This window comes from Chroicocephalus ridibundus, chromosome 4 (genome assembly GCF_963924245.1).
Source record: "Chroicocephalus ridibundus chromosome 4, bChrRid1.1, whole genome shotgun sequence".
Classification (NCBI taxonomy): domain Eukaryota; kingdom Metazoa; phylum Chordata; class Aves; order Charadriiformes; family Laridae; genus Chroicocephalus; species Chroicocephalus ridibundus.
Window position 1 is genome coordinate 24,806,271 of NC_086287.1, and position 18,104 is coordinate 24,824,374.

Sequence of the window (18,104 nt, forward strand, 5' to 3'; positions counted from 1 at the left end):
AAATATTACCCTTTATGCAAAGATAAATTGGGATTTTTTTTTTCCCACTTGTTTTTGCGGTGAACTGTACCTCATACAAACTTAATCTTTTTCTCACAAACAAGACGCTCCTTGACCCTTACAGCTGTATTATGCACTTGCCTCAACCTTGGAGCTTCCACTTGGTAATATCCAGAGATTTTTTTGAGGTCTTGGTTTTTCAGGTGAACTTTCACTTTGTATTATTTAATTTCATCGCATTTCTACTGTCATTTGGTTCTTCCTGTATGCAGCTCCTGTACAGTACTCTACAAGTGTTAGTCAGCATCCAGTGTGATCCTTGCAAGTCCATTTAGTAATCTCATAAAACTCATTAATACCACTTAGTGACTGTTATTCAATTACCTTGTCTCTAATTACTTAGATGCTTAATGTTTACTGATATGGATTCAATCCTCTGATATGCTAAGTGCTGAAAGTCTTTTTTTTGATATTTTAAGTGTCATTCATAGGTGTGGTCAGTTAGCCTTGGCTAACAGTCAGATGTTCACCCAACCACTCACACGCTCTCCCCACCCCTCAACAGTACATGGGGAGAAAAGAGGATAAGAAAGCTTGTGGGTCAAGATAAGGACAAGGAGATTGCTTACAACTTACTATCACAGGCAAAACAGACTAATTAATTTAATTTGTTACTGATTTGTACAGTGACAAGCAAGAAGATAAACATTAAATCAATACTTTTCTTCCCGCTCTTTCCAGGTCCTTCCCTCTACACTGCTCTCACCAGTCTGACCACCACAGCGGGAATCTGTGTTTGGGCTGTGTTTGTTTCTCTCTGCCACTCCTTCCTGCTCAGACTTTTCTTCTGCTCTGGTGTGGGCACTTCATGGGCCACAGTTCCTTCAGGAATACCCAGCTGCTCCAGCATGAGTGTCGTCCCGCCCCCCCAGGCTGCAGTACATACCTACTCTGCCATGGAGCACCTCCTTCTCTCCTCTCTCTGTGCAATGTTTTCTATCTTTTCTTAAATATGACTTCCCAGAGGTGTGACCAGCTTGGCTGATGGGCGCAGCTGTCTCCTGTGGTGGACTGATTGTGGAGCCAGCTGGAACACGCTGTGTCTGGCACAGGGCAGACACCAACCTATTCCTACAGAGGCCACACCTGCAGCCCCATTCCCTCTTCTCTCCTCCTCCCTGCTACCAAAGCCTTGTCACCTGTGCCCGATACATTAGTTTTACACTTTCAGAAATATAGTTTGGAGGTCAGTGACGAGTGGTGTTCCCCAGGGGTCAGTACTGCGTCCAATCCTCTTCAATGTATTCATCAATGACCTGGATGAGGGGATAGAGTGCACCCTCAGCAAGTTTGCTGATGACACAAAGCTGGGGGGGTGTGGCTGACACACCGGAGGGCTGTGCCGCCATACAGAGAGACCTAGACAGGTTGGAGAGTCGGACAGAGAGGAACCTTATGAAATTCAACAAGGGCAAGTGTAGGGTGCTGCACCTGGGGAGGAATAACTCCATGCACCAGTACAGGTTGGGGGCTGACCTGCTGGAGAGCAGCTCAGCTGAAAGAGACCTGGGAGTCCTGGTGGACAACAGGATGACCATGAGCCAGCAATGTGCCCTTGTGGCCAAGAAGGCCAACGGCATCCTGGGGTACATCAGGAAGAGTGTGGTCAGCAGGTCAAGGGAGGTCATCCTCCCCCTCTGCCTTGGTGAGGCCACATCTGGAGCACTGTGTCCAGTTCTGGGCTCCCCGGCTCAAGAAGGACAGGGAACTGCTGGAGAGGGTGGAGCAAAGGGCTACAAAGGTGATTAGGGGACTGGAACATCTCTCTTATGAAGAAAGGCTGAGGGATTTGGGTCTCTTCAGTCTGGAAAAAAGACAGCTGAGGGGGGACCTTATCAACACTTATAAATACTTAAAGGGTGGGTGTCAGGAGGATGGGGCCAGGCTCTTTTCGGTGGTGCCCAGCGACAGGACAAGAGGTAATGGGCACAAATTGGAAGTTCCACCTAAATGTGAGGAGGAGCTTCCTTACTTTGAGGGTGTCAGAGCACTGGCACAGGCTGCCCAGAGAGGTGGTGGAGTGTCTGTCTTTGGAGACGTTCAAAACCCAGCTGGACGCGTTCCTGTGCAGCCTGCTCTAAGGTGGCCCTGCTCTGGCAGGGGAGTTGGACTGGATGATCTCCAGAGGTCCCTTCCAACCCTATGGTTCTATGGTTTCACTACTTAAGATATAACATTATATTAATTTTATTTCAACTATTTATTCCTTTTGGGACATTTTTTCACATCAGATAATGACACCTTAGATGAAAGATGGAAGAGATGTTTTAGTAGTTTGTGAGAGATATTCTTCCTAATCTATAGATATGAGGGCAAACGGGGGACTAAAGTTATCTGGTCTAAGGTCCTATATAATGCAGACCATGGAGTTTCAGCCATTGCAATTTATTCTGTTCTGATCCTGATGAATGGTTTTTGACTAAAGCATATGCACTAGCTGTGCTTAGAAGCTGTGAAAAAAAACCTGTTGAACTCAACAGTCACAGCCACTGTCTTCAGTTTGAGGTAAGTGTAAGGAATGACCAAACTCCTTTACAGAATCACATGGCTGAAACTGTAGGCATCATTAACCAATACCCAGGCATGTGAGAAATCTAAAGTACTACTTGCACCATATGTTCTAAGGTGTGTGATGGAGTTTCATGCAGAATGCTTACACAGTCTATTTAAATAAATAAAAAATAATAATAATAACAAAAAAGAAGTAAAACTTCACAGAAATATAAAAACAAAGAACAAAAGCTACCAAACACAACCAGGAGACATTTTGCAGCATGTCTGACTGATAAACAGATGAGAAAAGTTCTGCATGATGTGTGAAAGGGAATAAAGAAACAAGTTTGGCTGGTTTTTTCACAGAAAATTTTCCATGCATTCTTTGTAAGTAAACACCGATGCATGGAAGAAATACCAGACTTTTTTATGCATTTCTCCTTTTGATATAAGTAAACAACTTCTGGACAAAAAAACTGACTTGGAAAAAAATATCCTGTTTTCCGTGCAGCTATATAGTCTTAATTTAAAATATAAAGAATTTAACGCTTTTCTGTTTGTGAAAATTCATTATACTCAAGTTTTTATGTCATTAGCACCATCTATTTCCTTTCTAGACAATGCATTCCGTGACCCAAACACGACCTGTTCCAGTAAAACAAAGAGTGGTTTTCTATTTACATCCTTGACAGAAATCTTCCAGTTCAGCACACAAATAGGAGAGTAACATTGCTACTCAAGTAAACTGGTGCAGGGGAGCTGTGCTGATTTACCAAAGCTTTGATAACATACTGACAATGCCTGTAAGGTATATTCAGTCTCACTCGTAATGTTCAGTTTATCTCATGTGAACCCTGGGGTATCAGTCTACCAGCCCATGGTCCTGACGACCTGAAGAGATCTCATGTGAAAAACCAGTGCACAATGACTGTCATCAGCTTTTATTTATAGATTTCCCTCCTAATAATCTAAAGTGTTGAGGCTGACTCAGGCTTCACAGTGGAGTTGCAGTGTGTCTGGAGGGCATATCTGGATCAGGTGGTCAGAAGCACCCCAAGTTTAGTAATTCAGTCATGGTTACTAAGTGGAGTATTTGCATAAAGGACAGTAAATTAATTCCCAAGTACTTTCTTACAATCTACTGTGCCATATTTTCTGAGGATACTAGAAACATTTTGTCTCACCCTTCAATGGTGGACTAGCTCAACAGATGGGCAATCAAACGTAGCTTAACTGCAGGTTAAAAAGGCAAAAGTCAATAAAGACAGATGTGTACAAAGGGCAAAGCTGTTAGCAGAAATTTATTGATGTCCTTCAGTGTCTTGTCCAAGCCTTGCTCTTTATTGCTCTACTTCTGTCCTTACAGGAAGGAATCACTCAAGTCCACATACAGAAAATAAACAGAGCAGCAACCACCCAAATCTCTCCGGTTCCCTCAAATCAACAGCTGCTTTTTGGAACATGTTGCTTTTGTCAAGTGAGGCTGTGGTTTAACTCCAGAGGCTTGCCTGTGAGTGAAGAAAGCGCAGCCAAAGCCACCAGCAGCGTGATTCAACTTTCAGCAGCCCAGAGTTAAGCCTCTGGAATTGTTACCCCCTAAAGGAAGATAAAAGCCCAGGCAGGGGAATTAGTGTGAACTTGCACTGTTAAGCAGACATGTGTACCACTGAGAAGGATGCCTGCTCTCTTATTGCTGCTGCTTAGTATTGCTCTGAGTAATGATCCTAAAGAGCTAACCACTAAGACAAAGGGAAAAGGAAACAAGAAAATAGGGGGGATTAATAAAAATCAGCGATGGAAAAATATAGGTTTCTTGTGACAAGTAGTCAAAAAAATATGTACATAAGAAAGAGCTAGAAACACAGCAACTATAGGAACCACTCTTGCAAGCCAATGTATTACACAGGATTATAAGAGGGTTTGTTCCTGCAGGCTGTGGTAATTTATACAATTCACTTTTGATTTCCATTAAAATGAAGGGGAGAGACTGTATTTTAACTACAGTAAAGCATACAGGCTGAAGGATTGCTGCTGGGAATTTGTGCTCAGAGGAGAGGGAGAGCACTCTGTTCAAACACAAGGTCTGGGCACTGAGATGTAAGTTTCTTAATTGTCCTTGCATCTTGATACCAAAGCAAAAATCGAGAGGCATTTTCAAAGAAGTCTAAATGTACTAAAACCTCAATGACTTTTAATGTGATTTTCGTGTCAAGAGCCTTGGTGTCTTTTGAAAATCTTCACCTAGAAGACTAGTGGAAGTTGGAATGGCCTTAGGGCTTAGCTTATTCATACTTTGTTGCTTTTGTCCCTTGTGTGTTTTTTGTAAATAGAATTCTTTTATTCCACTTCTGTTTGGTGTGGGACTGATAGGAAGGGAAGGAAGAAGAACCTTCTCCACTAGATTTATGCAAAGAAATAGGGTCAATATTATAAGCAGGGGAAAAATTTTAAAGGATATTTACAGTACTGGATTTCCAGAAGTATTTAAATACAAAGTAAATCAACTTCTTATCCACTGTACACATTGCAGATATTAATACCTGACAATTTTGAAATTGATGCATGATTTAATCTAAATCAGTTTACTGACTTATTTTGAAAAGAAGAGTCACCCTGCCTCTGTAATTTCCAGTGGCTACTCCCTATTTGGCATGGTTTATTTACAAGAAATAATTTCATAAATAGAAGCAGATCATTATGCAGACAAAGGGAATGATGATTTTATTGACAGCTTGGATTAATTTTATTTATTTATTTATCTATTTATTTATTTTCTGCCCAAAATTTAATTTTCAGATTTGTTTTGCGGTCTGCTTTAAGATTCTTTTCTCCCCAGTGACCATGATGTCTCTAGGCATCATTTTACTCTGTTGTCTTAATTGTTAAGGCTTGTGATATTTGGTATCCTGCCAACGCACGATATTTTCAAACTGGCAACCTGTGACAAGTGGGTTCCCCCAGGGACTGATATTGCGCCCAACACTGTTTAATATCTTCACAAGTGGTCTGGGTGATGGGATCAGGTGTACCCTGATGAAGTTTGCTGATGCTACCAACCTGAGTGGGGAAGTGGCCACTTTGGAAGGGCGAGCCACCCTGCAGGAAGACCTGGATAGGCTGGAAGAGTGGGCTAACGAGAACCTTATGAAGTTCAACAAGGACAAGTGTTAGGTCTGTTGTGGATGGAAGTATTTGACGCAGTTATGATTTAGTAGAAATTCAAAATTTAGTAGTGATTTGAGATAGATCAAGAGGTTAAGTTTTAGCAGTGCATTAACTGATGTAAAGTTCTACAAGATGATTTAACGAAACAATTGAACAAAGACTTAATTACAGATTCAAAAATGGCAAGATTCACACTAACTTACTATAAGGTATCCTAAATACATATACGTATAAGCACATACGAACGTACAAACACACAGCAGTTAAGGGGTCGCGCACACACCTACACCTGAGTTTTTAACTATTAGGACTAAAGGTCCCTTCACAACAGGCAACTCCAATGAGTCGATAGGTGTCCCTTTTACACATGTGCGGACAATATTTGGATGAAGTAAAATATAAGAACACCCACACTTGTAAGAGCTAATGTGTATATAGAGAGGTGAATGAAAGAGAGGCTAGCCTATAGTTAAAATTTCCCTCTTCGGGTTTAGAGCAAATACTCACAATGTACCGGAATTCCGCAGTGGGTGATAACTGGGACTTGAGGGGAGTTGAATCGCCCTGGCCTTCCAGTCCTCGAGGTGTTTGCCCTGCGCGGCATCCCAGCTTAGGGGAGTTGCTGATCACAGCCCACTGCAATCCAGGAGAACTCAAAGGGTCTTGCTAGAATTGCTACTTATAGGGTCCGAGATAATTGACTTCCATCAGGTATTTTTCCACTCCAGCCCAACTCGGATGATGGAATATTCTGGTACTTTCCACCAGCTGCGCAAGTGTGTCACCATCTCCCTTTGGGCCATGTGCTAGCCTGTCAGGGAGTGATAGTCGCAAGTGACAGGGAAAGTGGGAGCCAGGCACCTTAAGGGAGTGCCTTAATGCTGTGCTCCTTTACCTTTCGCAATTCATGCCTGACATCACCTAGGTTGGCATGTGGCCTGGGAAGGGGGAATCACGTGAAGAACCAAGTTAACAAAACGCGGGGGCGGGGGGGGAGGAGGGGAGGTGGTTGCAGGAAGGGAAGGGGAGGGGAAAGGGAGAGGGAGAGGGAGGGGAATGGGAATGGGAATAGGAATACTCCTGTTGGTGAGTTTTGGGTCACCTGTTCTGTTCTCTCCTCCCTGCAGGTGGGACCCCTCTACACTTTTCCATTTCCGACCCTCCAACAGGGCAGATAATGGAATTAGCTGACCTTGTTTTTTATAGCAGTAAGTATAAGCAAGAGCCTTTCTGCATACCATTCCTTGGCATTAACTGTGTCTTATCACTCTGAGAACGAGCAGCTTTTGGCACAATGTGCTGTTAATTTCAGAGAGTTAGAAGAGGCCTAGCTAAGAAGTAAAATTACTGAACAGAAAGTTGGTTCTGTTTTACCTCTAATCAGGACAGACCATTAGGGCTAGGGTTAGGGGTAGGGTTAGCTTTAGGTGTTAGGGATAGAATTAGGGTTAAGGTTAGGTTTAAGGGTTAGGGTTAGTAGTACAGTTAGGGGTTGGGGTAGGGGTAGGGGTAGGGGGTTAGGGTTAGGTTTTAGGGTTAATCACTCGTATGTGGGGGAGATTTTGTTTACTGTATCTTAGGTATGGCTCATTAATGACTCATTTCTTAAAAGTTCTTGCCAGCTTTAATTTAGGCATCATCCCTAGTATATCTAAACAGTTAGATACAATACATTTTTCCTAATGTGCTTTCTAATCATTGCTTAGCTTATGTCAGAAACAAAGGATATGAAAGATACTGGCCCCAGCTGCCTACTGTTCTAGCATTAGCTATAATTTACTGAATTAGCTTGGAGTAAATACTCTAGTATCCAGTAAATTTTCTTTAATATATAGCAATCCAAACTAAGCACAGGATACGTGTGCATTCAGCTGATGTAGATGAGCAATTCTTGTTGCTACAACTCTTCTGCCAAGCATGTTGAATAAATATGATTTCTTCTTTATCATTCTCTTTTGTTTCTTGGATTTTTTTATTTGTAGAAGATTCAAAAATAAGCATTTCTCATGCATATCAGATTGTTTTCCAGATTTAATTACAGGATATTTTATATTTTGTTCTGGACTATTTATTTTTGTGAATGCCTTTTTGAACCTTATTATTCCATTTTCCCTAGTAAGTCATTAATTGAGTTTCCTATATTTTGTCAAATCAAAGTAATGATGTTTTCACTCAGTGTATCCCCAGTCCTGATTTTATGATTCCTGTCTCTGATGCTCAGAAGGACGCCAGTTCACTTTGTAAAAGAGTTTGGGTGATGAGTGGTATATTTTCTTCTACTTTTTCTAACAATAAGAGCTTTAAAAGTAATGTGCTGAGACTTCAGAAGAAAAATAATTCATGACAGAAACTGGATAGAAGAAACTACATGGAACAGATCACCACAAGTAATGGGTAATTGTTTAGGTTGCTACCACCTCTCAGTCTGCTATTAAATCTTTAGGTGTTTTATTTTAATATTGTTCTGGAAGTGAGAACTTGAACTGAAGTCTTTCCCCTGGGTAACTGGTCTAAGAGTCGAGTTAATGAATAATTCATGCATATTCTTTTCTTCTCTTTAGCCTAAATACTTGGTCATTTCATGAAAACAGAATTAAATCTATCAGGGGAAAATGAAAATTCCCTAATCTATGAAATTATATCACATGCAATATTTTTCCATGGAAGTGAAGTCAAATCCTCTTATACAGAACAAATTTTCACTCTCTGGGACAAGAAATCAATGAAATAATGAATAGTGGATACCATATTTCCATTGCCTTTGGCACTTAACCTGCAAACAGGCAGGTGTCTGTGTATCCCATTTGGGGGATAAGAACCGTCTTATAGCAATGAATAAGCTACCATAGTCTTCAAAGTAGTTGAGCTTAGTGCATCCTTTTCTGACATTTTCCTTTTGATTTTCTTTGTCATCCCAGCCTATATTAGTAGGTCAGCTTTCCTGTGTCCAGCTCCCACATGCTTAATTTCTTCTAGACATGAAGCTAAGAAGTATGTACTTCACTCAAGCACGCAGATGCTAGGAATTAAAGAGACTAGAAATTGGGTGCTATGATTATCAGTCTTGCAATACTTTGTTCTTTTCTGAATCTGCTTCTCAGATTCTCTCTGACTTAATTTGGAGAGAATAGTTCTTCCCTGCTTTTCAAGCAATAAACAACTGCAGGGTGTCCTGATGCACCCTCTTAGCGTTCATATAAGCATCTTATTCCAAGATGTACCAGATCTACTCAGAAGGACAATATTAAGACAGAAGAGAATATTGGCACCTTCCACAGGGGACTGACTTGCTTATATATCCAAAAGGCATCTAGCACATATTCAGTTTATCTAGAAAACTAATGAGGAACACGAAATAGATACATTAGGCATCAAGAATTCTTCAAATAAGGAGATAAATAATTCATCTGGTATGGACTTTCTAAAGAGAGCATTAACTGTTTCTCTATAATTTTATGTAGGTAATTTATTACAGTCCATTAGTAAAAATATTCATGGTTTATGCAGTGTTTTGGAGTGATTATTATCTCATCTTCCAGTCAAGAAACAGAATCTTATTGTCCTATTTTAATTTTGTGGTTTAAGGCTGAAACTTCTTTTTTGTCCCCTTTAATATCTAGCATACATTGTCAGAAATTCACTTATTGCCTGTGAAGCGATGATTGCCAAATTTGGCACAGAATCTTTCAGTCTCTAAGAACAGGAAGTGTTCTAAGAGGAAACTGCCTCTCCCTCTCTTTCTCATACACATGTTCATTCACACATACGTACATAACTGGAAACACAAATGACATCCAAAGAACATTTAAGATGGCTGCAGAAAACAACAAATGAAAGGAAATGTTAGTCAAGGGTGAAAGGTACCATATGTCCTCAAAAGCCTTGGCACAATGGGGAACCACCTAAATAGCTTTCTTAATGCACCCTGTCATGCCTAGGTATAGATGGACATATGGTACATTTCACCCTGAGCTGTGAATTTCCTGAAACAGCTGTAATGTGCTTTTAATGTTTTTTCTGGATAGTGACACATTCGCAGCATATATTATTTAGCCATTCTTCCCTGACCCTTTAGGGGGCCCATGTGCTTTATCAGTCTATACAAAACAGGATATCAGTGGATCATTTATCTTTTGGTTGCGTACATGTGTATTATTCATTGACATATTCTCCACAGCCTTAAAGTTGTTGGTGTCTGTGTTGAGAAGTTCAGCAAGATAGTCAAGATTGCTGCCCTTTGGTAAGATCGCAAACAGGCTCAAGACACCGGCACATAATGGAGTTAAGCATCAGAGTAGCTCTTTGCTTTGATAGTGGTATGGTTCATTTCCTTATTTCATTTTCCTTATTTTTCACAAGATGAATGGAGAAAAGTACATGGGTATACGTGGCAAATCAAGATGGACCCAATGGACCCAAGTGAAAACATATAAGGTAATGAGATAATATGATATTGGTTTACGTATATTATCCTCCCTGTAGCTCTGATTCCCTGTGTAGCTCATCCTGTGGCATGTCACCCTTTGTACACACCACAGCATCATTCATTTTTTATTTCACTGGTAAATTGTAATTTCTTGATTATTATGATCAGTTAACTGGTAGTGTGAGATCGAACTTATAAATCCATTTGAGCAACTAGATTAAAGGAGAGAAATTACATTATCTGCAAGATTATTTCTTCCTTGTTATATAAAAACCCCAAATGTGTAAATTTTCAGATTAAAAACCTTTTACAGATAATCATTTTATCTAAATAAAAACTGTTTTTCTCATTCCAGAAACATTATTTGAACAATTTTCTTACCATCCTTTAGGGGAATTTCTGATTGATGAAAAACTTAAGGTCAATAAAGTTTTAAAGGCTGTTCTTTATTTTTTATTGTTTCTGCACTTTACTTTTGTTATCACCTCCTTTCTGTAAAGGGGACAACATATTTTACAGGTCCTCAGTCTCTTCATCACTTCTGTGGAGTAATGCACTGCGCAAATAGAACTTTTGTATCACAAACCAGAGCAATCAGGCATCTGAGTGGTTCAGACAGATTGGTACTATAGCTTTATATTAATTTAATCTTTTTCCTGAAACTTTAGATGACATATTCAATCACAACAGTTAAAAACACAAAAGAAGAAATAAATAAGCAGTTTCCCCACCATATACTTTATAGAAGTGGCATCTACTCGATTGTGTAATCACTGTTTCCTGTACTGCGTGGATTATCACATTAAAGAGCTCTCACGTGTAGATTCAAGCTGCTCCTTTATTAAAATGTTTCCAGAAATGCTGTGGTCAATAAAAAGTACATATAAATTTGCTATTTTGACCCCCAAAAGGCAAAAAGTCATGAGTAATGAGAGTTTAGCTGGTTGCTGGTTTTTTGTTTTTGTTTTCGTTTTCTGCAAGGATTATATTCCAGATTTTTTGTATGTCTGTCCCCCAGTCATACCCAACGTACTGGTCTTAAAACCGATGTTGCTGTTTTCCCAAGCTTATTTAATTAAGATAATGCTGGCTTTGTCATAGGTCTTACTCACTCAAATGTTCATTTCCTACATCTTCTTACTTCTACCCACCCAAATTTCAAATCAATCATATCCTGTCAGATGCTGCATGGGTTCTGTCCCAGCCCTCTACTTTCACATCAAATTTGCAAAGCAGATCCTCCTCCTCATTTAATTTTACCTGCCTGTTCTGTCCTCCTGCTTCTTCTGGTATGCTACAGCATTTTCTTGATGCCTGGGGAATGAAGTTGCAAGGTCCTCCCACCATTTCAGGGGGAGGTACTGCACTGAGGAGGAATAAGTAATGAAGAGAGCAGAGTAAAATACAGCAGAGTGTTCCTGCAGCAGAACTGACTTAGTGCTTCTCTCCCAGAGGAAGATAAATTGGATAGGCGGGTGGTTGAATGAGTTTCCCTTCCCTCTCCCAAGTAAGACCAAAATTTGTGAGAATACTGGAATTTGCTGCGTTTGTATCATAAGACTCCATCCTGACAAAATACACTTGCTGAATCTCGCTGAAGCACAGAAAATACAAGCTGTACTCTTCCGGGGAGATGTGTTTGTCAACACCTGTAGTTGAAACTGGAGAATCATTAGTGTAAAGATTCTGATGACAACAAAATGTTTAGGTTTCTATCTAACAGGCTGTACGTGGAAAACACGTTTCAGACTGAGGTGTTTTACTTTTCAACATCTTATGACTGGCTTGGATTTTATTGTCTGCTTCCATATTCTGCACATCAAATCTACAATCCATATTAAAACCTGGCAACTAAATCTTAAAATTCCATTCCTCTTGACTTGTCCACAATTTGCCAACTTTCCAGCACAGCACTTCCTAATTGTAAACTCAAACACCAGCTGTCACACATAAAAGTATTGATGGAAACGAAAACTCCTGGAACTTAACAGCAAAGCAAATGCTGAAGTGAAAGATTTATGAACACAAGAGAATTTTTGAGGTTCTTAATGTTAGAAAGTAGCTCCATCCAAACTTCCCATCATACTCGCAATAGCTAACATAAGAGCTCAATTGCTGCCCAGCTTGCAGATTAAAACGACAATTAAATTAAATTAAATTACACTTATCCACAAATCCTTTTTTCAGTTTTACATCCTATGTAAAGATCAGCCTTGGAAAATAACATCAAAATGTGAGGGCTGCTGTAGAGCATAAGGAGATATATTATTTCTTTTTGTACAGAGGAAAAATTAGGATTTACAGTAAATAGTAATTATCTAGAAGAAATAGAACTCATAGATTCACAGGGGTGTCACAAGGTGCTGATGTTATGGAGCCTGAATTTTTGGAGAGCAATAATTACTAGTCAAAATATTCACAGTTATGAGAAGCAAGAACACAAAGACAAATCTGCACCTAATTAGATGGAAAAGGTGTCCTCTAGTTACCAGAAATCCACCCCCTTGTAGGAAAAGATTGCTTGCTTCTCTGTAAACAGAAAGACAATGGAGAGCAGCACTATTGTCGTATAAACCAAAGTCCCATTAATCGACAGTACATAGGCCTACAACTTATTCTGTTTAAGTAACATTGGGTAGAAAAGTGATGCAATGCTGTAAAGGCACACACCTAGATTCACAGGCTGTCTTTTTTTTAAAAATTTCCCCATAAGCTCCATATGCTTTATAAATTCACTCTTCTATACAATTTTTCAGTTCAAAAAGAGGTATGAACTCCATGCAAACATGGATTTTAATATTCTAGATCAGTACTTATAAGCAGATGCTGTTCTCTTATATGTAAACCACAGCGTACTGTACAGTTCTTGCAGATTCTTGCTCTAGAAATGGAACCTGTCTGAAATGTACTTGAGACCAGATGCAGCTCAGAAATATTTATGCATTCTTTGCTGGCAAGAAACCAGTTACTCTCTAAAGTACCTGCAAAATTTTGGGTTTTTTCCCCCATTCCTATTTTGTTGTCAAAACTGAAAATCTTTAATTAGCCACTTATTTACTTGGAAATGCACACATATGTACACCTATTATAAAAATGTTGTCAAAACACCCAAATTAGAAAAAAAATAGGTAGGTCTAAGCATAAAAAAAAGGACATCCACAAATTACTACTGCCATCTATTGGTAATAGCTTGGAACTACAAGTTGTTATAATTTGTATAACGGGTTAAATAATTAAGCATTTTAATAATGGCATCCTACCAGTAGAGACACTTAAAAAGGAAATAGGACATTACTTAAATCACTTGCAAGACACCGGTTCTTGAAGAATATCTTCAGTGGGAGATGTGGGTATGTGTGGAGGTGTTCTTGTCTATTTTTGAGAGTTGAGAGTATAGTCTGTGTTTTTCAATGAATTACCTTAATAAAGGGCCTGGAGCTAACAATCCCTAATGATGCCAAGTAGTAACTTTTGCTCTATCCAATAAAGGACTGAGGTGCCTAAAAGCTCTTCACAGTAACACAAACTTTCAGTCCTTTAGAACACAACCTGTCCTGTGTTTCAGCAACCTGGGCTAGGCACATCGGCAGAGGTGAATGACTTCTGACTGGAACCCAGCAGAGCGGCACCGCTGAGCATTTTGAATTTGATAGTTAGCTGCCTAGGCTAGGCACTGGATTGTATTTGAAATCTGTCTGGATCTGATGCACCCAAGTTAGTGTTAGAGAGGAAGAGCTTCCATCTCAACTGGGATCTACAGCTTGAAGGACCCTTTTCACTGTTTAAACACTGAGTGAATAGGGCCACTTTTGTGTGACAGGCCAAATAATTTGTGCAGAGAGCAGGAAGGTCAGGTTCATCTCCTGGCTTGACTGGGCTTGCACTCTCAGCTATCCTCCCACGAGACTTTTTCCCACTGAGTATATTTTATTATGAGAGCAAGAGAGGAGTGTTCAACTACTGCTCTCGTTGAAAATGAAAGACAATAAATCAACATCGGGGAACTCAAGAGGGGCCATGACTAGGACACTCGGGCATTTGGCTACCAGATAAGATCCCTCATTTGCAGCTTTCTTTCCAAGAGTCCTTCTGCCTTTTGCAAGAATCAGCCTCACCATCGAGGTGGCTTACTTCCCAGTGCATCCACAGGTCTTCTCTGTCCTGTGCGAGTGCCCTGACCATCAGTGAACTCAACACCAAAACCAGTAACAATACTGAGCACTAGCGTTTGTTAGAGGTAAGTGGAGCCTGTGACTGCAGGTCCCTGCAGAAGCTAATGCTATCCATGCGTGTGAGGTGTGTGGTGACAGAATAACCCAGCTCAAGACGCTCAGGAATTAGGGACCTAATTTTCACAGTAAATGCCTAAATGCTTTCTTGGTAGCAGACATTAACCCATGACTAACTACTCTGAAGGTGCTCTCTGCATTGCAATTTTCAAACGTCTGTTTATCCAGTCCAGGGTTATTAATTCATCTCTTCAGGAAGTAATATAGAATTCACAGCAAATGAATGGTGAAAAAATAATCATTTTCAATAACCACTGACATTGCATGCTGGTTTTTCCATTTTCATTTTTATGCCTGATTTTCTGTTAGACATCCCATTATAAAATATGAATGTTTTTTAAAGCAGAAATGTCTGCTTTGGAATCAGCCACCATAAGCAGTGGTTGGTTGATTAAAACAAGGAATTAATGTTCTGTTTCAAAACAAACAAAAAAATTAATAAAGCTTTATATCAGTGAAATAGACCCATTCAGATAGAACTTATGCAGAATTTGTATATATCTTCTTCCTTAAAATACAGAAGACCTCCTTATTTAACAGATACAGAAAAAAAAAAAGCCTGTTTTTTAGCCTATGATGAGGGATTACAATATTAGTTTGCTGGTGCAATGATAGCAGTGGATATTGTCTTTACTGACATATGCCACTTCTTCATGCTCCTAGTTTTTCAAAATCAAGGTCCCTAGTCTGTGCTCAACCCATTTTCTCTCCTCCCACAGACACTTCTTTCCAGTTCTCAAACAAGGATGAGATGCTAATGTCATGCCTTCACCACATACTCTATCAACACTTGTGGTGGACATATTAATTTTCCAGATTATAGCCACACCTCACCAACATCATATTCCTCTCCTGACCTTGCTTCCACCTCTGCATCCAACATAGATCCCAGTCAGACTGGTGGTTAAATCGAAGTCTGCTTCCACAAAGGTGAGGACAAGACAGCTGCGTTCCCAATGGATGTGGAAAATTACATGGTGAAAGCAAAGCAGTTGCTTCAGGGACAATTTTCCCCCAAATAACTCAGTGTCCTGAGACAGGTTGAGCTCCATGGCCCCTACAATGAACAGACATACACATTATGCCTGTGTCCCCAGCTTTTACCCTTTGCTGAGATATGATAGTATCTCTGGTTTTAGGGAGGTAAAGAGGGGGAACGAGGCCATACCATAATTCCTTTGCCTCACTCCTGTCCTCTATCCCTCTGTTGGGATCCAAACTGCTATTTAAATGGATTTTCTCCCCAGTAAGAGTGCTTTAGGGGTGAAAAAAGGAAAAAGTTGGATGCGCAAAACCAGGAGCCGTGGCCAAGGACTGCTGAGGCTGAGCACTGCAATTCTTGGGAGGCTGCTGTCTGCGGAAGCTGCTCTGCCACTTCTACAGATTTTGCCATCAAAATCCCATCACGCTGTTGCCCTAGGCAACTTCTTGCTTTGCCTAAGGACATCCCTGGTGGCTAACGGCGCACAAGCCAGATTTAAAACTGGCACTGTTCCCATTTCTGGCACCTCTGTTACATCCCAGCATCAGCATAACTTTGAAATTGTTCAGAAATCGCTAGCAGGAAACATGTTAGTGACTGAGTTCTCTTCTTGCCTAAAAATATGACCTGCAAAAGGTATTATCCCCAGTCATTTAGGAAAACAGGTTTTCATTCCATCTGGTTAATTCATGTTAGCTGAATCTGGCCTAAACTTCTGCTTACTGTAATCAAGACATATCAGGAGATCAGAGTGATAGTCTTTACAGTTTTTAACATGAAAATGTTTTGAATCAAGCAGTATTTACCGTAGGAAAATGTCAAAGATTTCCTGCTGCCCTTTGTGTTACTATTGTTTGGTGAAGGCAGTTCTTACAAGACTGTGTAAAATGTATATTTGGTTGGCTATATTTGTGCAATGTAACGAGTCAGAAATATTATGGTTTTGATAATGAAATAACAAATTTTTGAGCAGAGAAAAAAATTTGGAAAGAGCTTGAAACGTATTATCCCTTTATCTTTTTTTTTTTTTTTAACACGTGGTTTTCTCTTGTGCCTACTCCTAAAGTAATTTTTGAGGTATTTCACTCTGTTTCAGAGAGGCAGTTACAATCTCCATCATGCAAATTGTCCAAGCAGTCGTTTAAAAGCAACGCTTTTTGTGCTTGTCAGACTGAAGGGCAGAGAAAATGAGCAATTTTCCCGTCCCATGGGTGATATTGAAAGGGGTGGGGAATTCACCCAACTGTTAAAATCTTAGCAGATTCCAACTGAGTCATACTTCTCCTTTTTTTTTCCTCCCTTTTTTTACTTCTGTTTTTTGGTTGGTTTTTTTTGTTTTGTTTTGTTTTGTTTTTTTAAATCTAGAACGCCTTCCTTCAAGGTCTCTAACTATGCCCATGCTTGCTGTAGTTATGGTTAACAAACAAATACACTTGTATTCTCCTGTAATACAGAAGCTGATATTTGTCACTGCTTCTGAACTCCGAAGGGGTTGAACAAAATTTTCTTCTCACTTTGTGTTTCCCGTCTTTCACTGATAACTCAGAGACAGTACTGTTAAAATTGTGTTGTAACTCGATGTAACTTCACAGAGGAGTGAAGGAGATGGCTGAGGAGATGACCTTCAAAATAAAAGCGTTCAGCCTGAAAATATTCTATTCTTGGGGAGTCATCAAATGAAAAAGTTGGGTTTTTTTTTTTCAGAAACAATGGCAAAACTTTATCATTGTCACTGAAAAGAAGACTGGTACCACCGTTGTGAGATAACTTGATAACGGTGTTTCCCTTTTTTTCAGATTATAGGATGTTTTATTGCTGAAGATAAAGTGCACGCATGATGAATTCAATATTCCTTCCTTTATTGGCACCCCCTCTGAAATAAAAGCCACGCGGCAGAAATAATTTCTTTCTGACAAAATGTTTGTGCTAACATTCCCTTTTGCTGGCGTGGGACTACTAATGTAGAGCACAGGTACAACAGGGAGGTTCCTCACGTGAATTGTTGCCTCATAACATTGTGTGGTCTGGGATTTTCCGTCTCACAGGGCACACGCCTCAGCTGCAGGCAAAGCGATGGCTGCAACGCCGTAACTGTAGAAAAGTGAGCTTTAACCTGACTCCTTCTGGCATTGAATGCAGAGTGGAAATCTGTTGAAGCACAGGGTTTGATAAAGACAAATTTTTCAGGCTGTGTTGAACTTCCTGCCACAAGAGCTATCTTGATGCTGGCAATTTAACCCTTGCTCACGTGTTTCTTTTAACCGCAGCGCAGTCACGCTGACATAGCTTTATTCCTGCTAGAAGTCCTTATTCCCATCAGTTGTTCCCTGTTGGACTGAATCGTAGGATGAGAATTCCACAGTCAGTGGTTTAGTTAATCAAGAATTTTGACTGTCCTGGTTTTAACTTGGGATTTTTTGGAAAAATTTGGGCTAGGAGGTGATTTTCTCAGTTCTGATAGAGGATGGACAAATGACATGGTAATTATTCTAATTAGTGCCTGTCCAATAACAATATTGTGGAACACCGTACAAGAAGTTCCTTGGAAGCTCACACTTTAAGAAAATGTAATGCTTTTATTCCCTTATTTTTAAGTTTTCTCCTCAGACATTTTAAAGCGAGCTAGTCCACTTGCTAGAATTGATTTTTTTTAATGCAGTATGAGGTATTAGTAACTCATTTTAAAGAA